Genomic DNA, 23,723 nt, shown 5'->3' with positions numbered 1-23,723 from the left:
CTGCAGTAGTGTCTGAATAACACCAGAAACAAGCATGCAGCTAATCTTGTCTGATCTGAAAATGTCAGAAACCTTCCGATGCATGATTGTTCAGGGGGTATGGCTAAAAGTATTAGAGGAAGAGGATCAGCAGGATTGCCAGGCAACTGGGATTGCTTAACCACTTTAAGACCGCATCACGCCAATGGGCGTGAACGCAGTGGCTCCCCCAGGAATGCCTAACGCTGTTCGGCGTAAAGTCCTGGAGAGTGTTTTTCAGGGGATCGCGTGCGTTGATGTGCGCATATCCCCACTTGGATGATGGAGCTCCGCCTTAAGTCTCCCAGCGGCGATTGCCACTCAGAGACTGTTAGACGGCGAAACCGCCACCTATTGGCATAGTACAGTGTTGTAATCTACGGCAGCGCTGTACTTGGGGACAGCCGTGTGACACGGCTGCCCCCCTGGGACACAAGAGAGCGATCGGCTCTCATAGGCTGAAGCCTATGACAGCCGATCGCCATGATTGGCTGGCTGGGGGGAGGGAGTTAGGTAAAAAAAAAAATAAACAAACAAATAGGATAATGTAATACAAGAATCAGGAGAATGGTGGGGGGAAATCACTTGTGTGCTAAGTTGTGCAGAATGAAATAATGACTCAACCTGAACAAACACTAAAAAGTTAAACATTTCAAAATACAGGCCCACACCACTTTCATTTTCCCAGTGCTGAATGGTTGAAGATAAGGTGCTCAATCATAACACACAAAACAAAAATGAAAATAAATCACAGGTTATGAGACCATCCAAAAAGTATCAATATTAGTCAGCCACTTACAGTGGTCAGCATTGGAACAACATGGAGGACAAGTAGTTCTCAAACAATTCTAGAACATCACTAGACTATTCATCTATTGATGGAGAAACACTTGTTTTCACTTCCACAGGAACAATGTTCTTTCTTATCGCTGGCCTCAGCAGATTTGGCCTTTTTTTAAAATAGCCTAGAGCTAGAGCAGGTGGAAAAACCACAGCAGACTGTGTGGTAAACTTAGACCAGTAAGTGTATACAAAAGAAAAAAAATAAATAAAAAGGTTCATCTTCGTTATCACTATAAACATTGTAGCTGAAGCTCAGGAAAGACAGCTTGAGGTATATACGAACATGAAGTATAAGGGCTGTGCTGTCACTCATGACACGCCACACGACAAGCATGGTAACATTTAAGCCCACTGGCTTCCAGGTTACCGTTCACAATACAGAAAGAGATCCCACACATGGCAAAGTAACACGCCCAAACACTATCGCACTACACTAAGCAAAGCACCATTTCTAGCACCCAGGCCATCTCAAGAGGACATTAAATATGCTTGCCAACAATATGGTGCAGAAGCTTCAGGGATAGAAGGACTGCTGTAAATATTTTATAGCACACATTCGCTGAAAATAAACAAAAAGCTTTCATTAGCAGGGGGGCTGGGTAGATAAAACACTGTGCTTCAAATGGTTTACAGAAGTCACAGATGCCAACTTCACACATTCACCTGGATAAATAATGGGTAGCTAGAAGGGGATGGGGAACATGGCAGCTCCTATAGCTATTAGAAACCAGAAAAAAGTGGTGCTTGGCTATACACATATCGATTTTTCTGATCAACTGACAGGCAGTTTCAGCATCTTGATCGAATCTGCCAGAAATATATTGCTCCAAAATACCTAATCAAATCTCTGCCAATGCATTTTGAGCAGCTCCTCAATCCAAATATGTGTGTTCTAAATGGGAGAGAATGCTCTTTGATCTGGATACAGCAGGAAAGAATTAGCACAAGCTTGTTCAGACTCCTGCTAAAATATGCCTTCTAGCCATCTTCATAGCAGTGTTCTCCCCAGGCTCTTTTAGCCGGGTGCTCCACCCGGTTAGTTTTGATGAGCACCCGGCTGTCATTAGTTCACCTCCTCCTATTCTGTAAGCATAATTGCTCACGCAAGCACTGGCCCTGCATTCTCTCATCTCACCCACCCGGCTACTTTCTCATGCCACCCGGCTACTATTTAATGCCACCCGGCTGGAAAAAGATTCTGGGGAGAACACTGTACTGTATAAACAGGTTCAATTCCAGGAATTTGTTTGCAAGTTAAACATAATGATTTGTGGATCAATTACTATTGGACTACTCTGAATTTGGACATATAGTATAAACACTTTTTTCTGTTTTTAATCACCTACAATAGTCAGTGTCCTTCCCAGAAATTTCTTTCAGCCGGGTGGCATGAAAAAGTAGCCAGGTGGGGCACGACGGGAGAATGCAAGGCCGGCGCTTCTCTGCTTACAGCATAGGAGGCAATTGAGGCAGTGAGCCGATTATAGTCGGGTGGTCACCAAAATTAGCCAGGTGGAGCACCAAGCTAAAAGAGCCTGGGCAGAACACTGAATAGTTTATACAATACTGTTACATGTAGCAACACAAATACAATCAACAAAAACCGTACAGTACATTTTGTACATAGACATTTTTGTACAAAACACTAATTTGAGCCATTTGTAAGTAGGGGGGACTGCCTGAACTTTAAAATGACTGTTACAGTTAAACTAGGAAGAATATGTAAATAATTTAACCCTTAGACTGCCACCACATCTATAGGTGTTCTGTATTTTTGCACCCATATGCCATGGATGTCTAAAAGCTTATTAATACATAACTACTTCGGACTGAGCAGACATCTATACACATTTGTGTGTCCCCATATTCCTCTTCCACGGACGTCGGGTACCCACGGATTATCTGAAATGCGGGTCAGGTTCGGGCACCCATTTTGATTCTAATCAGGTTGCGGGTAGCGGGTGTAGTTCGGCTCACGGGTAGTGAAAGCAAGCATGAGATAATTGTGTGTCTTTTGCTTCTCAAAATCTGTGATGGCTGCTGGATCCAGAATACCAAATTACTTGTTTGCTGCTGCTAATCTTTAATGCCAGCAGACTCCTTCCTGCTCTCAACTGGAGACTCCCCCTCCCCCATACTAGTATCTAATGCTGTGTACACACTGAAAGTCAGCATTTCTACTTAGCTCTAAACGGTTCCTCACAGCCTTAAACCTACTATCCCAGAATTTTTTTTAGCAGATCACTGAAATGGTTAAACAAAGCACTTTGTCCCGCTATTCAGCTTCAAATCCACATCCAAACTGGAGATAACAGTATCTTTGTTTACATTCCAATGTTGTCTGTAACAAGTAAAAACACTTTCTGAGAAGCTGTCTCTGCTTCAGGCACACAAACAGCCCCGTCCCCGTCTGTCTAAAGACTGTCTTGCAGTATTGTAATGCAGTGTCTGTGTCCCCCGAAGCTGTCGCATCCCTCTATACAGTGCTTACGCCCCCCTCCCCCCGTCCTCCTCTGCCCCATCCCCTCTGACTCCTTTCCCTGGCTCTCTAATGTGGGGATATGTGGGGAGTGTGAAGGCTGCGGCTTACCGATGGATGCTAGCGCTGAACAGCAGTAAATCCTCCGCGTTAACAGCCGCTGGGTGGACCGTGCACGTTGCCGAAGCCTCTCTGCACTTCACTTCCGCTTACATCACCAATGCAGAGAAGCTTCGGCAACGTGCACAGACCACCCAGCGGCTGTTAACGTTGAGGATTTACCGCTGTTCAGTGCTAGCTAACCTAAGAGGACATTGCGTGCATTAAAGAGGACACAAGGAGCATGGATGAGGACACGGGGACAGAGGACGACACTAAAAAGGTACAAAGGGGACACAAGAGGTACAAGGGGGACATATAAATTGGGGAGGGGAGAATATCCACACAAGATGCCCCAGGTTTAGTATTTTTTTTTTCTGTTTTTCATCCTTTAAACCTAGGTGCGTCTTATGGTCTGGGGCGTCTTATGGTCCGAAAAATACGATACGATAACTGTATGAATAATAAAAAGTAGAGACATAATTAAGTCAAAAGTAAAAAAAAAAAAGATCTTAAAAACACTTTCTTGGCTTTGGTTTGTGTACAAAAATAGGTTTCACTTACTTTACAGCCTTCCAATGAAACTACAAATGCATATTTTATAATAAAATGGAAAAAGCGGGTCAGGAGGCCTGTGGGTCGGGTGCACGTACCAGATTCACAAAAAAAGCAGGTTGCGGGTCGGGTGCGGGTAGCGGGGTTGCAGGTCTGAAATATTAGACCCGCTCAGGCCTTTAGTCTAAAAGACATATAATAAGTTTTGGTTCAGTCCCAACTTTCTACTTTACTTGAAATATGCAAATAATTCTATTTTGATGCATAAATATGCAAATATTACTGCAAATCTATACAGCATGCATATAGTCCAGTGAAATGCTTTCAATGCAAGATTGTATTAGTCCATTTTACAATGGATTTTCATATTAGGTTCGGTACACATCTGCGTTTTTTGCAGAGCCGGCCGTACAGATCCGCCATCAGGATCAGGTAAAAACTCAGTTTTTACAGCCAGTGTGCTGTAAACTGTCAGTTTTCTATTTGTTCCTATGTAGCTGCAAAACCTTCAGTTTCCGTTCCGCTAAGCGAAACGGTCCAGAAAATTGGGATCTGCTTCCTTTATTTTTTTGTCCGTTCAGCGGAACGGACAATGGAACAGTACGGCCAGTTCCGCTGGCAAAAGCTAATGTAAAAACGGGCCTAATCTGTATAATAATTAGCATAAGTTTCAACCATCTTAAATTAATTTGCACCTCAGTGACAATCCCTACTGACTATCTTAAGGCGCGTACACACCGCACTACCGCCGGCAACGACGGGTCCATTAGACCCTCCCGCTGGGCAAACGGTCAGCCGACAGTAGCACATTCGTACGCGCTGTCGGCGGACTGATAAGGCCATTTATGAACGATCTGCTCAGAGGATCATTCAGAAACAGCTTTATCAGTCCGCCGACAGCGCGTACACACGCACTACTGTCGCTGGAACGCTCGCCCAGCGGGAGGGTCTGACGGACCCGTCGTTGCCGGCGGAAGTGCACCTTTAGACATATACGGCATATACGGCACCGACGTGCAGCTTTTGTATTAAAAAAAAAAAAAAAAAAAAAAAAAAAAAAAAATTTAAAAAAAAAATATAGCTGGCAGTCTAAGGCTAGGTTCACAGTGGTCAGTTGCATAATGTATGTGTTATAATGAGTGTAAACTGCAATGGAGACTGGACATAGACTTGAATACAAAGTCTGAATGCAGCAGGTTAGAATAAAGTGATCAGTTACAACGCAGTACTGTGAACAGGCCCATAGAATAAGCAATGAGCTGATATGCAGAATTCTGCAACACAACTGAGCACTTTGAACTGGCTAAAGGATTAAAATACATACATATAAATGTACATTTTTCCCAGAATAAAATGCACTATAAAATTGCTTTTTGTGTGTGTTGCTATCAGTTACAGTGGGTAGTGACAATCTAATAGTTCTGTCAGGTTTTGGAGTGGTCCATCTCCTCAAGAGGGATACTCAGTTATTTCTTTATTAACAAAAAGCACTTATTGAACTGCAGTTGCTCACTCTGAGGCCAGAAACCCACTGGGAGCGCTTTGTAAGCGTGAGTGATTTGAAAAAGCTCTTGGTAATGCAATGCTATGGGGGATTTTTATAAAATCACATCACTCAAGTGGGATCACACCCATAGCATTACATTAGCTAGAGCTTTTCAAATCACAAAGCGCTCAGAAAAGCTCTCCTAGTGGGTTTCTAGCCTAAAGCCTAGTTCTGAGCGATTTTGTTGAAGCAATTACCAGCGGTTTTTGTGTTTTTTGCAAGCGTTTTCTGTGTGCAAACTAACAGGAAGTGCAATCTTCGACCTGGAACTGAATGTCTTTTAAAGCAATTTTGCTTAAAGGAGACTCTGTAACGTCAAAAAGATCCCCTGGGGGGTACTCACCTCGGGTGGGGGAAGCCTCCGGATCCTAATGAGGCTTCCCACGCCGTCCTCTGTCCCACGGGGGTCTCGCTGCTGCCCTCCGAACAGCCGGCGACAGAGCCGACTGTCAGTTCAATATTTACCTTTGCAGGCTCCAGCGGGGGCGCTGTGGCTGCTTTCCGCTCCGAACTACACGGAAATACCCGATCACAGCCGGGTCCGCTCTACTGCGCAGGTGCCGGAAACTTGCGCCTGCGCAGTAGAGCAGACCCGACGGCGATCGGGTATTTCCGTGTAGTTTGGAGCCGACAGCCGTCAGAGCGCCTGCGCAGGAGCCAGGAAGGTAAATATTGACGTCATTATTCTCGGAGGGCTGCAGCGAGACCCCTGAGGGACGGAGGGCGTCGTGGGAAGCCTCATTAGGATCCGAAGGCTTCCCCCACCCGAGGTGAGTACCCCCCAGGGGATCTTTTGATGTTACAGATCCTCTTTAAAAAAAAAAATTTAAAAAAAGGAAAGAAAGAAAAAGCTCACAATATTGCTGTTCTAAGTGCTTTAGAGCGATTTCCTATACCTTGCATTGAAGCATGAACACTCACAAAATGGTGCAGGACCCGTGTTTGCGATTGGAAAAAAAGTGCATTGCTCATGTAAGAACACTCACATTGGATTTCGTTACACAAGCGTTTTTACAGCATTTTTTAAAAACGCTAGCAATAAAAAAAAACAAAAAAAAAAAACTCAAAACGCTCATAGGCCTCAATTCCTAAAAGGCTGTGCGATAAAAAAAAAAAAAAAATCTGGACGTTAAAATACCGCATTCTGTATTTTACACTTTTGTGTGCTAATTCATAAAAATTTTCACAGGTGCGGTAGAAGTTCAGTAATTTACCGAAGCCCATTGACAAAAGCCTGTTCGGCAACAGCAGAGCAGACCAGCGTTGAGCTGTTTGGTTGCAAAGCTGTTCCGTGCAGTGAGGGCATTGCAATAGTAAGAGGCATCCCGACATCCCTCTAGAATGTACAGGTTTGTTATACTGCCTCTGCTCGCTCTAATCTGTCCATTAGTCTTTCTTAACTTTTTATTTAATTGCCACCGCTTAGAAGAACTTCCAGGAGTCATTACACATGCCATGCTTAGGTGATTTCCCCACTAGCTCCTCTGCATCTTCAAACAGGAACTTAAGGGGTTAAACGGCTGAAGGGCGGCAGGGGAACTCTTTTGCTCCGTCCTCTCTGGCAACTGCCTGGGGGTAGAAAACTGACTTTACCGAGCACTTAGGGAAATGTCAATTCATAAAGGCTGTTACTGCAGGAAAAGCTGAAATTACCGAGCAGTGAGATGAATTACCGACTTTTGGGGTGACTACCCCCACACGTGTACTTAAATGTCAGTTCATAAAGACTACAACATGCCGTAGAGTCCAGAAATTCTACCGCCACCTCTAGTGTGGCGTAAACAGAGCGGGGACTGTGCGAGACTGTGGGAAGTCAGAGAGAGTTATGACTGACAGGAGCAGAGCTGATAGAAACAGCCCCTGTCTCCTGCAAGTCCCACTGATCAGAGTTTGATAGGTTGGGAAGGCTTCTCGGGTGGAACAAGCTTTTCTGCATTACCGGATGCAGTAATGCTTTATGAATTGAGGCCATAGCTCCATCTACAAACATAAAGGGCAAACTAGTAGAGAAGCTGGTCGGCATCTTTATATAGATCCTTTCCAGGGAATGGTTTTTATAAAGAATAAAAAGGTAATACTGAGAATCCCTGAGGAGATAGAAGAGTCCAAAGTATTTCAGTTTTGTATTACCTACTGATACAGCAACATAGGAAAAAAGTAATTTAATCATTTTAACCAATTATTTTTTAGGATCACGCTCGTCCTTCCCAGCACCTATTTTTTCCAGGGTGCTGGGGAGGACATGGGTGATCCTAAAAAAAGATTCAGAGGGCTCTGCAAGTATACCTGCGGTGAGGGGGTGTGGCCCAGCATCAGTGGTGGGGACAGGGCCAGCTCATGCACTGTAGCTCCGCCCCCATTGCACAAGGGAGAAATGTACATTTTACATATATGGATTTTACAATTTTTCACAATACTGGTCCTATAAACTTGCGATTTAATCCACCTGCACCAGTCTCTGAAACTAGTGAAATGTAAACATGCAAATTTCTCTGAAGAGATCCCCCGGAATATGCAGCCTTCCATCACAAAGGCCCAGTGCACACCAAAACCGCTAGCAGATCCGCAATACGCTAGCGGTTTTGTGAGCTGATTTCAGAGCGATTCTGGGTATGTTTAGAGAGGTTTTCTAAACATACCTAGCGGTTTTGGGTGCATTTTTGTGTAGCAGATTACACATATTGTTACAGTAAAAGCTGTTACTGAACAGCTTCTGTAACAAAAATGCCAGGCAAACCGCTCTGAAGTAGCGTTTTTTTAGAGCGGTTTGCGTTTTTCCTATACTTTACATTGAGGACGAAACGCTTCCGAAATCCGCAAACGGGCAGCTTGGGAAAAACCTCAAACCGCCGGTGTACACCATCCCATTGCAATACATTAGCCAAGCGTTTTTCCAGGCGGATGCGGCCGGCGGATCGCTCCAAAAACTGCTCGGTGTGCACTAGGCCACAATCTGATTTTGGCACTATAGAGGGTGGCTCTAAGGTGCAAATTATCCCAACATTGTTTCCACTTGTTGCTTTGCTCCAGTCTTGCATGAAATAAATATGTCATTTTGTAATTCAAAATCATTGCTTTGTGCCCTCAGCAAAGCCTCTGATAGGTGGGTGTCTTTTGGCCTCTTTGCCCCACTTCACTGACTTGTCTTTTCTACTCAGCCATTTTAATGAGGTAATTATCTGAGCACACCGATTGAATATATTTTTATCACAGGAAACATCAAACTCATAAGGGGTTACACACCGGTAAATAAATCTAGAGGGACTCAGTAGGATATGCTCTACTCAGAGGCTATGCAAGCAGGAATAAAACGTAAACAGTACAATCCATGTAAGGCCCCGTTCACACTTGCGGTTTTGTAAACACCGGAACGGATGTCCGGACCGCACCGGATCCGGACCGGACCTAATCCGTACGGTTCCTATCCGGATCAGGTCCGGATCCGGTCCGTTTGCATCCGTTTTCCGTGCAGTATTAACACGGTTGCGGTCCGGATACGGTTTCTTAAAGAGATAACAACCTGTAAATACCTGGGGTCTGGGAGGTCAGCAGAAGCTCTGGGGTCATTGTTGGAGACAGGTGGACGTGTGGAGACCATCCGTGGATACAGAGACTGCAGTTGGGACCATGGATCCAGTCATTTTTTACTCGTACCTGGGAATTCTCTCCTTCCTGTTGTTCACCTACTACTATGTGGGGAGAAGGCCTCACCTCCTCGTTATCAGACATATCATCAGACATGTTGCTGCCAAGCATGAAATCCCTGCTGCTCCACTCTGTGAACGCTGGGCCCATGTGGTCCCCATCCAAAATGGCCACTAGAAAAAGCATAGGAAGTGGGGTAGAACGTCCGTTTTTTTATAGCCAGTGTGTTGTGCGCTCTCCGGTTCTCATTGTTTTGTATTGGCCGGATGCAACAGTCCGGCTCCGCTCCAGATACGTCTGCCGGAGGAGCCGGACCAAAAAATAGCGTATGTTGGATCTTATGCCGGAGTCCGGATCCGGTCCGGTCCGGCTCCGGTCCGGACGAAACGGACGCATGTGAACGGACGCATAGACTTTCATTGCTATGCCGTGCGTCCGTTCCGTCTGTTCCGCATGCGGTCCGGCTCTGGCACGGCGATTCCGGACGGCGAACGCTAATGTGAACCGGGCCTAATAAATAGGCGAATGAAATTCTACTTGGATATGCTATGCTTATAGAGAATGGATTTCACTGTGTTTAAGCAAAATTGCATGTGAGCATGCATTGCAGTACCGCACGGAATCACAGCACATAGATGGAAACATAAGACAGTGCAGTCTATGCACCTCTGATGTCCATGCATGTCGCAGCCAGCAACACACAAGTGGAAATGGGGCCTACAAGCAGAAAACATAAAAAAATTGGAGAAAACAAAACAAAAAAAACAAACAAAAAAAAGTATGGAAATAAGTTGAAATAAAACAAAGATAAGTTGGAGGATACTCTTTATCACATCAGAGTTCTATTAAAAGATAGGAACTGCCTTCAGTCTACATAACCTTCACAGCTGAAGAACCAAATGATTTAATCAAGCTGAACTCTCCAAGGCCTGTTTACTATGCTTCATGCCAACTTGTGTCAGAGCAGCTCTAACATTCTGAGGTGCCATTATTTACTTGCCTCTTGTCTTTTTACATTAAAGAGAACCCAAGGTGTGTTTAAAGAATGTTATCTGCATACAGAGGCTGGATCTGCCTATACAGCCCAGCCTCTGTTGCTATCCCAAACCCCACTAAGGTCCCCCTGCACTCTGCAATCTCTCATAAATCACAGCCATGCTGTGAGGCTGTTTACATCTGTAGTGTCAGTCTCAGCTGCTCCCCCGCCTCCTGCATAGCTCCGGTCCCTGCCCCTGTCCCTTCCCTCCAATCAGCAGGGAGGGAAGGGATGCAGGCGGGGACTGGAGTTCTGCAGGAGGCGGGGAGAGCAGCAGACTGACACTACAGAGATAAACACGGCCAGCTCTGACAAGCTGTTTGTCAGCAGCGTGGCTGTGATTTATGAGGGAGTGCAGGGGGACCTTAGGGGGGTTTGGGATAGCAACAGAGGCTGGGCTGTATAGGCAGATCCAGCCTCTGTATGCAGATAATATTCTTTAAACACACCTCGGGTTCTCTTTAAGTTATACCCAAAGATGCCAAACTAAGTACAGGCACAAAATGGCGACCACCACTCTACATTTGGTTGTGCGTTTTGTCATGTTCTTAGTGCCTTGCACTGCAGGTATATACTGCAGTTCCCTATTCCTTGTATTGACTCTGTGAGAGATTCCCAGCAGCAGGGCACTTCCTGTTCCACACACACACAGCATCATAACCTGTGCTGTATGATACAGCAGTGCCTGTTCACACTACAAGTGAGGCAGTGGGCAGGTGCAGCATGTGTCGTTAAGCAACGGAAATGTTTAGGGCCAGAGCCCACTGCTGCATTTATAAAAACACATGCGTTTTTCAAGCGTTTTTGAAATGTGCTCTTACGAACACAGCAGTGAGCTCAGGCCCTCACTGACGTTCTAATTTTCAGTGCTGATGCAGTTTTTTTGCAAAATCAGCAGCAATGGCATAGGCCTGGAGAATGCACATGTAAATTCTTCCCAACAACCCACTCCCCTTCCCCCCCCCCCCCCCAAAAAAAAAGAAAGCGATCACCATACACAGCCTGTTTCCTACAACTCTATTCCAACTCTCAACCCTATCAGCAGCCAAAACCCTGTTCTCCATAACTGTGGCTACTGCACAACGTGCAGAGGCATCACCCTCCTACCCACTGTTCCAACTGAATGCTATACAAATGGCACAAAACAACAGACTGGCTTACAACTCTCTGTTCACGTTGTAACATCACAACCCAACCCCAGATATTAGGTGGTCCAGCCTGAATGGGCAAAGGCCAGCCTGGAAGGTGATTATTTTTGCATCCTTAGTTCATCAAGTTCAGCTTTGGATTTTGGTACAAGGTGGGATGATAAAAAAAAAAAAAAAATTGCCCTTCTCTTTATTTGCAAATTTGAGCCTAAAGGTGGCCACTAACGGTCCAATTTCGAGCGAAAAATCGTTTGAGCGATCAGAAATTCTGATCGGATTGGTTGTAAATAATCTCCATTGGTGGACACAAGCGATTATGAACGAGTGAAAAAAATGTTGTCCAAATGAATTTTCGTCGAACCAAAATTTGGATTTTTTTTTTTTTTTTTTGGTTGTAATAGATAGGAAGATTGGTTCGTTGATGGTGTAGTGAACAATGTATTACAATATTTCACTTCCGATCAGAATTTCTGATTGCTCGAATGATTTTTCGTTAGAAATTGGAACGTTCGTGGCCAGCTTAAGGCCCGGATCCACACTATAAGCGCTTTTCTGAGCGCTTTGTGATTGATTAGTGCTTTTTAAAATTCCTCCCATTCACCCATTAAAATTGCGGTTAAAAAAAACGCAGCGATTTTTCACATATGCGATCGTGGTGATTTTTACCTCGATTTTAACGAAAGTGATGGGATACATCAGAATGCGCTAATCACAAAGCGCTCAGAAAAGCGCTCATAGGCCTGGTGCACACCAAAAACCGCTAGCAGATCCGCAAAATGCTAGCAGATTTTGAAACGCTTTTTCTTATTTTTCTGTAGCGTTTCAGCTAGCGTTTTGCGGTTTTGTGTAGCGGTTTTGGTATAGTAGATTTCATGTATTGTTACAGTAAAGCTGTTTCTGAACAGCTACTGTAACAAAAAACGCCTGGCAAACCGCTCTGAAGTGCCGTTTTTCAGAGCGGTTTGCGGTTTTCCTATACTTAACATTGAGGCAGAAACGCATCCGCAATCCAAAATCTGCAGCAGCCCGGGAGTATGCGTTTCTGCAAAACGCCTCCCGCTCTGGTGTGCACCAGCCCATTGAAATACATTACCCTAGCGGATCCGCACCCGCAAGCAGATCGCAAACCGCAGCGGAAACGCTCCGGTGTGCACTAGGCCATAGTGTGGATCCGGCCTAACAGATCAATGACATAAGGCTGATTGTCTCATTCTACGTTTTCTATGAGGAAGATCCAGCAATAGATTGAGTTGGCAAATACAAACCTGAACTAGAGAGGATTAATGAGATGCTAGCACGCTGACCTGGATTTACTGGGTTAAAAAAAAAAAAAAAAAAAATTAGTGGTAAATGCTGTGGGTGTCTCCTTGTGACTGCAATAGCACATCCGCTAATCCATGCTGAAAGTGAACCCGAGATGTGAGACCTATGGAAGCTGCAGTATTATTCCCTTTTACACAATACCGATTGCCTGGCAGCCCTGCTGATCTTTCTGATAAGTAGAGTCTAAAGCCCAAACTACACGATACGATTCTTTGTACGATTCTTTTTACAATTCAATTAAATCTGACATGTCTGATCTGGGTTCGATTCGCAATTGCAAAACAATGGTAAATTGAATTGCATCGAATCGAATCCCGATCGGACATGTCGGATTTAATCGAATCGTAAATAGAATCGTAATTGAATCGTATCGTGTAGATGGGGCTTTAAGGTAGCCATAAACCTGACGATTATGGGCAGATTCGACAAAGACAAATTTATCTCTAATCGAATCACACACTTATACATTTCGGTGGAGGTTTCAACTCTCGTTCCGAAATTGGCCACTGAACCGCCGCACACCCGACCAACCAACCTCGGCCTGACATCTTGCAGCATGCACGATTGACAGTGCGACCAATTTCAGTCCTGAAATGCTTTGTCGGTCGGGCACAGATTTTCATTCAATTCGATTATAATAATCAAACTGGATTGTGGATCGGCCACCAAGTCGCCTGATGTGTGGCCACCTTAAATAACACACCTGAAACAAGTATGCAGCTAATCTTGCCAGATGTCAGACATCTGATCTCCATACCTGATCAGGGTCTATGGCTGAATGTGTTAAAGGCAAATTATCAGCAGGAAAGCCAGGCAATGTGCATTATTTAAAAAGGAACTAAACATGTCAGCCTCCATATCATGGTCACCTCGGGATCCCTTTAAACATTACCAGTTGCCTGGCAGTCCTGCTGATCTATTTGGCTGCAGTAATGTCTAAATAACACAAGCAAGCATGCAGCTAATCTTGCCAGATCTGGCAATATTGTCAGAAACACCTGATCTGCTGCATGCTTATTCAGAGTCTATGGCTGAATGTATTAGAGGCAGAGGATCAGCAGGATAACCAGACAACTGGTATTGCACAGGTCCACAAAAGGCAGCCCAACCTTTGTAGTTAAATCCAGGGCTGTGGGGTCGGAGCAAATTTTGGGTACCTGGAGTCGAAATCTGTTCTATTTTTCAGATAATAGTCATAATAAGTAATCTATATATACAGAAACTAGTTGGCCTAAGCCTGTTTAAAAACAGGCTCTAGGTCTCTTCACACGCCACCGCGGCCAGTAAGTGCGCACCCGCCTGTCCTGCTCCCTGGCCCGTCCCCCTGTCCCAACGGTTGACTGTACTGCGCACATGATAGTATGCGTTCATGCAAAAAGGGCGTCGAGGAAAAAGGGCGCGTGGTGTAAACGATAAGCGGTAATAGCGTTTATAAAAAAATATTGTGTTGTATTCCATTTACAATAATTTTTACAAATTATAAAACATTTAACAATGTGTATGAAATCTCAAATTGTGAAAACGATAATCTTCCGTTTTAAAAGTTAAAAACTTATAATTACGTTTGTTAAAACCCCCCCTTAGTGATCGCTGTATTGTGTGAATAATGTTTTACAAATAGTGACTGTAAAAAATATATTACAATGTATGTACTGATTGCTTTATTATGTGAATAATAATATTTTAAAAACAGTAAGGGCCTGTTCACACTGCACGCGTTTCCAGCCGCGTTTTGGAAACGCGTGCAGGTGGCCAAAACGCACGACATCAGACATTGCATAGAGTGCAATGTCTGATGTTCACACTGCATGCGTTCCGGACCTGTGCGGTCCGGGAACGCATGCTGCACGCAGATTTTGCAAAAACGCGTGGCTGTCCCATTCACTTTTCAGTGATGGGATCAGCCACGCAACGCACACAAACGCGGATGGCCATGCGTTCGTACGCGTTGCGGTCCGCACGCGTTCCGCACGCATGGCCATCCGCATTTCTGATCTGAACGGGCCCTTAGGGATAAAATTTTAAATAACGTTTTAGTTAAATACTATAAATATGTTTAGTATTTTTGTAAACGTTATTCGTTATGGGCGCGTTTTGTAAACTTAAATCACCACAAGTGCAGTTTGAAAACATTAATAATCTCCAGGTGCCGCTGGAAAACGTTAATCTCCGGGTGCCCTTCTTTCCTGTTCGGCGTCCAGCAAACAATATTTATTATGGAAGTGAATGACGGCGCCCTTTTTGTCCACTTGCCACAGAGAGATCTGCAGCAGCTCCTGCATGTAACTCACTTAGGCACGGGATTATCGCTCTGAGTTGCGGATTTCCGTCCCGAGCCTGGCTCAGGCTTACCGCTAATGAGGTTAAAGTGAACCAGAGACGAAGCACCCTCATGTATTTTACCATATACATCAGTGGGAGAAAACACCTACCCTAGTCTCTGTTTCATCCTTCACTGCTCAGCATGCTTGTTATCAGCCCTAATAAAATCCCTGACTGAGCATTCAGTCTGGCTTTGCTCAGGAACCATTATTGCTGAGTCTGTCTTCTCTGATGTCTATTCAAGCCCAAGCCTGCCCCCATCTGACTCTGCTTTCCTGTTCTGTATACTGCAGCATCAGAGAGCGGTTAGGGCTCGTTCCCACTATCGCGAATCTGCATGCGTCCAACGCATGCAGATCCGCACATGTAATGCAAGTGGATGGGCCTGTTTCCACTGTAGCGTTTTTTTCAGCGGTAAAAAAACGCACAAAAGAGCCAACGATTTCGCCTGCGTCGGGAATCCGTGCGAATCGCCGCTAATGTATTTAATAGTAAAAACGCATGCGTTTGTTACATGCGTTTTTACCCGCGATTTCGCACCTTTTTCAATTTTATTTAGCCCTGGCAGTGTCATGGTTAATTTCGCATGGCACCCTGCCATGCGAAATCGCATGCGAAATCGCGGGTAAAAACGCATGCGGAAACGCATCCGCATGCGTTTTTACAAGCGTCGGAATGCGGCCGAAATCGCGTCGCAACAGTGGGAACGAGCCCTCAAGAGATGGAAGGAGCTGCTGGTGCTGAGTGTATATTGAAAAATATGTTTGTTTTTTTATATCTAGATTTGTTAGGGGCCCATTCACACTTGCAAAACGCTAGTGCTTTTGCTAGCATTTTGCTCAGGCGATTTTTGGCGTTTAAGCGAAAAAAAAAAAATCGCCATTCGTGCTTTTTCATTTTTCTGCGTTCGCGTTTAGCGCTTCTATAGCACTAAACGCGATCACCGGAAAATCGCCTGAAAATGGTGCAGGCTACAAATTTGCATTTGGCGATTTTCGTTAATTGCCAGAGATTAATGCAAATCGCCCAAGTGAGAATGGGCCAATAGGGTATTATTGCACTAGCGCTTGAAAAAGCACTGGCGCTTGAGCGTTTTTCCAAAATCGCCAGCAAAATGCTCAAGTGTGAATGGGGCCTTAAGAGGTTTTTAGAAAAAATGGTGATTTCATTTTGCACACAGCCCACTAAATAATATGGATTTTCTTATGAACTGTGTTTTGCATGGAGTTATAGTAAAAAAAAAAAAAAAAAAAAAAAAAAAAAAAAAAAGGCACACCAGAGCGGCAAAAATACCAGGTATAGTGTTTATTTTGTAATATCAGGGGATATGTTTATTTTGTGCCAAAGCGTTCATCTCTGGTTTCCTTTAAGCAAAAGGACAGTAGTATTGAGAAAAAAATAAATTAAAAAAAATAAAATAAAAAAAAGTGTGACTGCATGAAACTCCATACCAAGGTCATATAAAAAGTGCTGTTTACAGAAAGTCCTTGGAACACAACACAACACACCAAAGCCATGGAGAAAGGAATCAGCAGGTTCATCAAGTTACTGCTGCCTACCAGCAACAACCATTCAAAAAAAAAAGGAAGGAATTGCTATACAGTAGTATCCATCAATGTTGCATGTCAGTAAAAAAAAAAACAAAAAAAAAACAAAAAAAAACCACACCTTTCCATTTTACCATGAAATAAGTAACTCTAGGCACATTTACTGTATATCCCTGGCAACAGTACATGCTTTAAAGGGGCACTATAGTGAAAAATTATAAAATTTAAAATATGTGCCAACAAACAAGTATGTTTTTTCCAGAGTAAAATGAGCCATAAATTACTTTTCTCCTATGTTGCTGTCATTTACAGGAGGTAGTAGAAATCTGACAAAAGCAACAGGTTTTTGACTGGTCAATCTCTTCATGGGGGGATTCTCAGGGATTTGTTTATTTTCAAATGCACTTAGCAAATGGCAGTTGCTCTGTCCAACTGCCAAAAAACTGTGTAGCGAGCAGGGAAGCTGGCCAGGATCATGGTTTAATCCTTTTTAGGGAATATCTTTATAAAGAGCCTTGCTGAGAATCCCCATGAACAGATGGACTAGTCCAAAACCTTTTTTTGCCATAGTGCCCATTTAAGCTAGGTTCCCACTATGGGATGGGACAATGTTGGGAATAAAAAAAAAATTAAGTATCAATAATACTGTACATTCAACCCAAACATTGTTTTGCATGATCATTTCCTGAAATTATCATTCTTCCTTAAGGCAGGGAACACACTTGACTTTCAGTTTTCCGCGCGCGTTTTTCTGCATACTTTTTCTGCACACTAGTGTGTTTCCATGCAGGAAAACGCGCGCGTTTTTTCACAGCAGCTGATGTAATTGATACAGAAAACTGCCAAAATGTGCAGAGTCATGATGCAGAATGTCAGTTTTTTTTTCTGCGCGCGAACAACACAGTAAGTGTGAACTAGCCCATTGATTAACATGAGTTCTCAGTTTTTCTGTGCAGAAAACGCGCACGAAAACAGTCAAGTGTGTTCCCTGCCTCAAGAATATACAAGAAATGTTTGCAGAATAAAGTGTACCAGAGGGAAGCCTCTGGATCCTGTAGAGAGGCTGTTCACGCTGTCCTCTGGTGCACTGGTGCCAAGTGCGGTCCCCCAATGGAATCAGACAAGTTGTTATTGGATTACAAGCTTGCGACCGAGCCCCTCTTCAAGCTCGGTAGTCCTGCGGAGTAAGTCTGAGCTGATCATTGACGAGCGGTTCCATGACACTGCGAGGACGCAGCCGCACATGAAGTGGAGCGCAGTCGTGATGTGCAGGAAAGGCCCGGGCAGCAGCAGAGGACAACGTGACGAGGAGAACCCAGAGGATTCCCTCCCCTTAAGTATTTTATTTTTGACCCAAGGTTCACCTCGGGTGCTCTTTGAGGGCTGGTTCACACGGACGCTTGGCGGCATTTACCTCCATTCGTCCGGGACCTGTCGGCTAAACATTCCCATTCAAGTGAATGGGAGCATTTAACATTGCACAGTTACTGTCCATTACGCAAACGCATCGTTCTGAACCCGATTTTTCCCTTCGTTACAGGCAACCCTGGACGCTACATGCAGCATCCAAGGTCGATTCACCCTAGCCGGTTTTTGGTGTGCACCAGCCCTAAGAAGGGTGGACATCAGCAATTTGAGGACAGTAGTAATGCTCAGGTGAAAACTTACAACCCTGTTACTTTTAGGGCCCATTTCCACTTGTGTGGTGGGAATCGCCGTGGGAAAAATTTGCATGCGGATGCGAATTTCGCATGCGGTTTCATGCAAATTCGCATACGATTTCGCATGGATGACTATGTATGCGAATTTAACCATGGTAGTGTCTGTGTGCTTTTCCATTGTTTCTATGCGAAATCGTATGCGAATTCGCATGAAAATTCACATGCCAAAACCGCATGCGAATTTCCTATTAAATACATTGTATGCGAATTGCATTGCGGTAGGCGGTATGCGAATTCTGATGGCTCTGTCATGCAGATTTATTCTGCACAGAAAAACGCTCAGAAATCCTGACAAGTGGAAACAGGCCCATCCACTTGTATTGTCTATTCGAATCGGCATGCAGGAAACGCATGCAGAAAACGCATGCAGATTCGCTCTAGTGGAAACGGGCCCTAAAAGTGGCTTTTAACCCACATCATATCATACAACTGAAGTAAGGACTGGTTCACGCTGGGCAATTGCAATTCACTTTGCCAATCGCCGGCAAATCGGCAAAGCGCCAGTGCAGTGTCAATCTATGAGGGTGTTTCACCAGTAAAGTTTTGATTTTTTGAGAATCAAAAATTTACAGTATGTAGCACTTGTTGAGGCAAAAATCACTCTGCAAGTTTGCAATTGCTAAGCACTTAGCGATTGTGTTTTGCAGTGAGAACTAAGCCTCAAGCTGATCAGTCTAATGCCTGGTACACACCATGCAATTTCCCACCAGATAGATGGGTCAAAACGATTATTTCTAACAGGTCCGATCGGATTTCCCATCACTTCTTTGCTTGATTTTGTATAGAAGTGATCGGAAAATCGATCAGGAAAACAATCGTAAATCAGATCGGACTGGTCGGAAATAATTGTTTTGACAGGTACGTATTCCCAACAGGGACAGGCCCCTAACGCACTAAAACATAACTTTTATTGGTTAAGATTAAAAAAACAAAATGTTTGGGTAGCAGCAAACAAATAGTACAAACAGACTGTGTTGGTGTCAGAGTATATCCATCGATTGGGAGATTGATTGGACCGTCTATGTTTATATGTATGAACGACCAGACAGGCCCCGAAAAATACAGGGGTGTATCTATAGTATAACTCTTGTGCATACAGGACCAATTTGAATAGTCAATCTCCCCAGTATATCTGACACAATAAGAAGCGGACAGTGTGGGGGTACACAATTACACCAAGTGCACTAACAGTTAAAACTCAGAGTTTTGGTCCTGTATGCACGAGAGTGATACCATAGATACGCCCCTGTATTTGTCAGGGCCTGTCTGGTTGATGGATATACTCTGACACATATTTGCTGGTGTATTTTACACCAACACAGTCTGTTTGTACTATTGGTTTGCTGCTACCCAAACATTTGTTTTTTTAATCTCAACCAATTAAAGTTTTGTTTTAGTGCGTTAGGGGCCTGTCCCTGTTGGGAATACGTATCTGTACATTATCCCCCGAGTGCTTCAATTTGTATTAATTATGGTTTTGAGCCAACTATGCGACGGGAAATTGCATGGTGCGTACTGTAGGGGGGGGTCGGGGGAAAATGAGTTGAAGTTACCCGGGGCTTCTAATGGTCCCCCGCAGACATCCTGTACCCGCGCAGCCACTCCCCGATGCTCCGGCCCCGCCTCCGGTTCACTTCTGGAATTTCAGACTTTAAAGTCAGAAAACCACTGCGCCTGCGTTGCCGTGTCCTCACTTCCCCTGATGTCACCAGGAGCGCCGGGCGCAGGCACAGACCATACTGCGCTTGTGCTATACACTCCTAGTGACATCAGCGGGATCGAGGACACGGCAACGCAGGCGCAGTGGTTTTCAGACTTTAAAGTCTGAAATTCCAGAAGTGAACCGGAGGCGGGGCCGGAGCATCGGTGAGTGGCTGCGCGGGCACAGGATGTCTGCGGGGGACCATTAGAAGCCCTGGGTAACTTCAACTCATTTTCCCCTGACCCCCCTACAGTGTCTCTTTAAGTCCTTAAACTGAACCCATAGCCCTGCTTACTTGTGAAGAAGCTGATCTGTGGCGCCCTCCATTCCTGACACATGCACCACAGGCCATCAAGCTGAGGAACAGCAAAGATTGCCAGACTGTTCTGGCACCTTAGCCATACTATCTGCACCCATGAAAGCCAATGTTTGCATGAGTAGGAGTGGGCCAGGTACCATTAATTACAACACTAGTATGGTTGAGGTGACCTCATAGGGAAATTCTGCTAACGTGATTGGTTGCTGTTTCAACAGTTCTACCATCACAGCACCCTGCACAACAAGAAGAATTGTTGTAAGTGGCCAAATAGTGTGCATGTAGTTATTACCACCTATTACAACACTATAAGTCGTAGAGGTTGTAGTCATTGGAGAACAGTTGAAACAGCAACCAATCATGTTAGTGGAATTTCCTTAAGCGGATTCCCATTGGGTCATCTTAACAGTACATCATCAAGGACTTCTGATGTGACAAATGTAAACAGACTTTACTCACCTGGGGCTTCTTCCAGCCCATAGCAGCCGTCTCGAGCCCTCGCTGCAGCTCTGTTCCTCCGGATTGTCCCGCTAGCTGCCAGTAAAGATCGCAACCCCGCCGGCGGGTCGGGCCCTCTGCGCCTGCACGGGCATTCCTTCTTGTCACGTCATTTGGAGCATACTGCGCATGCGCACAACTACTGCCTGCCGGCAGGGTTGCGATCTTTACCAGCAGCCAGACGCAGAGGATCGGGGCTGTGGCGAGGGCACGAGACGGCTGCTATAGGCTGGAATAAGCCCCAGGTGAGTAAAATCTGATTTTGTTTTGATAATTTTTGTTGCATCGGAAGTCCTTTAATAACTGGGGAAGAGAGATTGAGGACAGAGCTGTGGCAAAATAAAGACAATTCTACAGCAACAAGAAGGTGGCACATTGTCTAGCAGAAAAGTCAATTTGGCTAAGCAAGTATGTAAACATTGCATCTCACAGTGTATCAGTGTATCAGACCCAATAGGCTATGTTTACACTGCTATCAAAAAGACATTTTTTCAAACATTTGCTATGCCGGGAAAATGCAGATTTGCCCTAACTAAAAACTACGTAATTGACTTATTATTTAGTATTTATATCGCGCCGACATCTTCTGCAGCGCTCTACAGAGTATATTGTCTTGTCACTTAACTGACCCTCAGAGGGACTTCTGTTTAGCAATTCAAATGAATGAGTAAAACATTCAGGCAGGTGTTACACATGGGGGAATTCCAAGTGTCTATGGGTCTAATGCCATTTTTGGAAGCATCCGCAAGTTGGAGAGGATGCTGTTCACACAATCACATTAGTGGAATTTCACTATGATGTTTCCTGCTGGGACCTCTCAAGTAGACTAGCGCTGATAAGTCAGTATGCTCATGAATCTGAGGAAAGCTAATCTTTTAAGAAAGAATAAAGTGGATGAAACTTCATATTAAAGGACCACTACAGCGAAAATCGTAAAATTTAAAATACATTTAAACTCATACAAATAAGAAGTACATTTCCTCCAGCGTAAAATGAGCCATAAATGATTTTTCTCCTATGTTGCTGTCACTTACAGTAAGTAGTAGAAATCTTACAGAACCTACAGGTTTTGGACTAGCCCATCTGCTCAGGGGGGAGTCTCAGGGTTTTGTTTATCTTCAAAAGCATTTAGTGAATGGCAGTTGCTCTGTCCAACTGACAAAAAAAATTGTACAGTGTAGCCCAAGGCAGATGCGTTATCACCATAGGTTATATGAGGGAACGTATCCACCTGCCCAGTATTACCCCAGAAGTGCGGTCCGATTACTGCAGCAGATCCTGCGGATACGTTGTAGCGTGACAAAGGTGAATGGCTCCCGTTTATAAAATAGGAGCCGTTCATTGTGGAGCAGAGAACGAACACAAAATGTCCACTCTCCGCACAAGTTGGAACAGAGCCTAATGGTGTCCTTATCTTATGCAAAATGTGAAGTTTTGAGATTTGCATTTTGAGATAAGCTTGTTACTGTAGCTAAAAAGAAAAAAAAATACTTCCAACTATTCTGTTGGCATCTCACAGTTCAGCACATCTCAGCAAAGGCACACAGAGCAGGTAAAATAAACAACAATTAACCACTTAACGACCGCCTAATGCCGATAGGCGGCCTTTCCATGCCAGTTCACGGAGGCTGTCTCCGTGAACAGTGGGCGATCCGCCGATCGCAGCTCGCACGCATAATGTAAACACGCGGGGAAAAAATCCCCGCTGTTTACATCATACGGCACTGCTGCGCAGCAGTGCCATAAGGCAGATCGGCGATCCCCGGCCATCTGATAGGCAGAAGCCTATCCTAAGAGGCGCAGGACCGATATCCGTCCTGCGCAGCACAGAGGGAGAGGGAAGGAACGGAGGAGAGGGCAGAAAACGCTGCGGAGGGGGCTTTGAGAAGCCCCCCCGCAAATCAATAATAACCGGCGGCGATCAGACCCCTCCTGCAGGACATCCCCCTAGTGGGGAAAAAAAGGAGGGGGGGGTCTGATTGCCCTGCCACATACCTGATCGGTGCTGCGGGCTGGAGAGCCCACGCAGCACCGATCACTGGAAAATCCCCTGGTCCTTAAGTGGCTAAGGTACAAATATAGGAACCAATTTTAGGGAAAAGGGGGGATAGATTAGATTATATATATATATATATATATATATATATATATATATATATATATATATATATATATATATATATATATGCACCAACTATTTGTAGGCATTTTTAATTTTTGGATGTCACAACCCCCTTTAACGTCAACAAAACAAAACAAAACATAAAAGGGGGTGGGGAAGGGTGACATGTCAAACGTCTACCAGCTGTAAATATCACTGTCATAACGTAATCAGCAGTACACAGGAAACACATGCCCCTTCACTTTACTCCGCAGGAAGGAGAATAGTTGGGTAGAGGGGATCTGCAAGTGATGTTTACATCTGCAGGTGGTGGGCGATGTGTATTACTACATTGCCATGCAGATCTGTGTAGGCTGCTTGTCACAGACACTGCTCCTCTCGTTCCAGCCATGGATATGCAGCCCTTCTCCAGGGTGAGATCCCAGGAGGTGAAGGCTGTCAGGCCATGATGTCACAGGCTGCAGCTCTCCCCCCAGGTGTGTATGACAGCCTGCTGACTCCGCCTCCTCCGGGGTCTCTTGCGTCACCCACCACCCGCGTGCACCGACCCCTCCCCCCTCCCGTCCTCCACGCTCTCACCTGTGCCTCGCCACCGTCCCATCCTCTCAGATTCTCTCCCAACAACTTCAGGCGCTCTTCCGCGAAACCAGCGCGACACTTCCGCCACTCGTCCCGCCCCCAGGCACGAGACTGCAGGTTCCCAGGCTTGGACAGCCAATCAGGGTATTGCAGGGCATTGACCTCGCTGGCGGAGCGTAGGTGGGAGCTGTGGGCGGGATGAATGGGCGGATAGACGGAAGCCT

The 23,723-nt window shown here is 44.9% G+C and overlaps 1 protein-coding gene across 2 annotated transcripts in view; it reads right to left on the bottom strand.

Annotated features, from left to right (window-relative positions):
- Positions 1–23,613, bottom strand: part of LOC137521623 (oxysterols receptor LXR-beta-like) — a 77,657-nt gene extending 54,044 nt beyond the window's left edge. Inside the window, exon 1 of one of the 2 annotated variants that reach the window (XM_068241120.1) lies at positions 23,500–23,613. The gene's annotated coding sequence lies outside the window, so the exon portion shown is untranslated. The remainder of the gene's footprint in view (positions 1–23,499) is intronic. The other variant, XM_068241118.1, reaches the window with a different exon arrangement.
- Positions 23,614–23,723: the final 110 nt, after the last annotated feature.

This window comes from Hyperolius riggenbachi, chromosome 6, assembly GCF_040937935.1.
Source record: "Hyperolius riggenbachi isolate aHypRig1 chromosome 6, aHypRig1.pri, whole genome shotgun sequence".
Classification (NCBI taxonomy): Eukaryota; Metazoa; Chordata; class Amphibia; order Anura; family Hyperoliidae; genus Hyperolius; species Hyperolius riggenbachi.
Note: the sequence above shows the minus strand (reverse complement) of the source record. Positions and strands in the feature narration are given on the sequence as shown.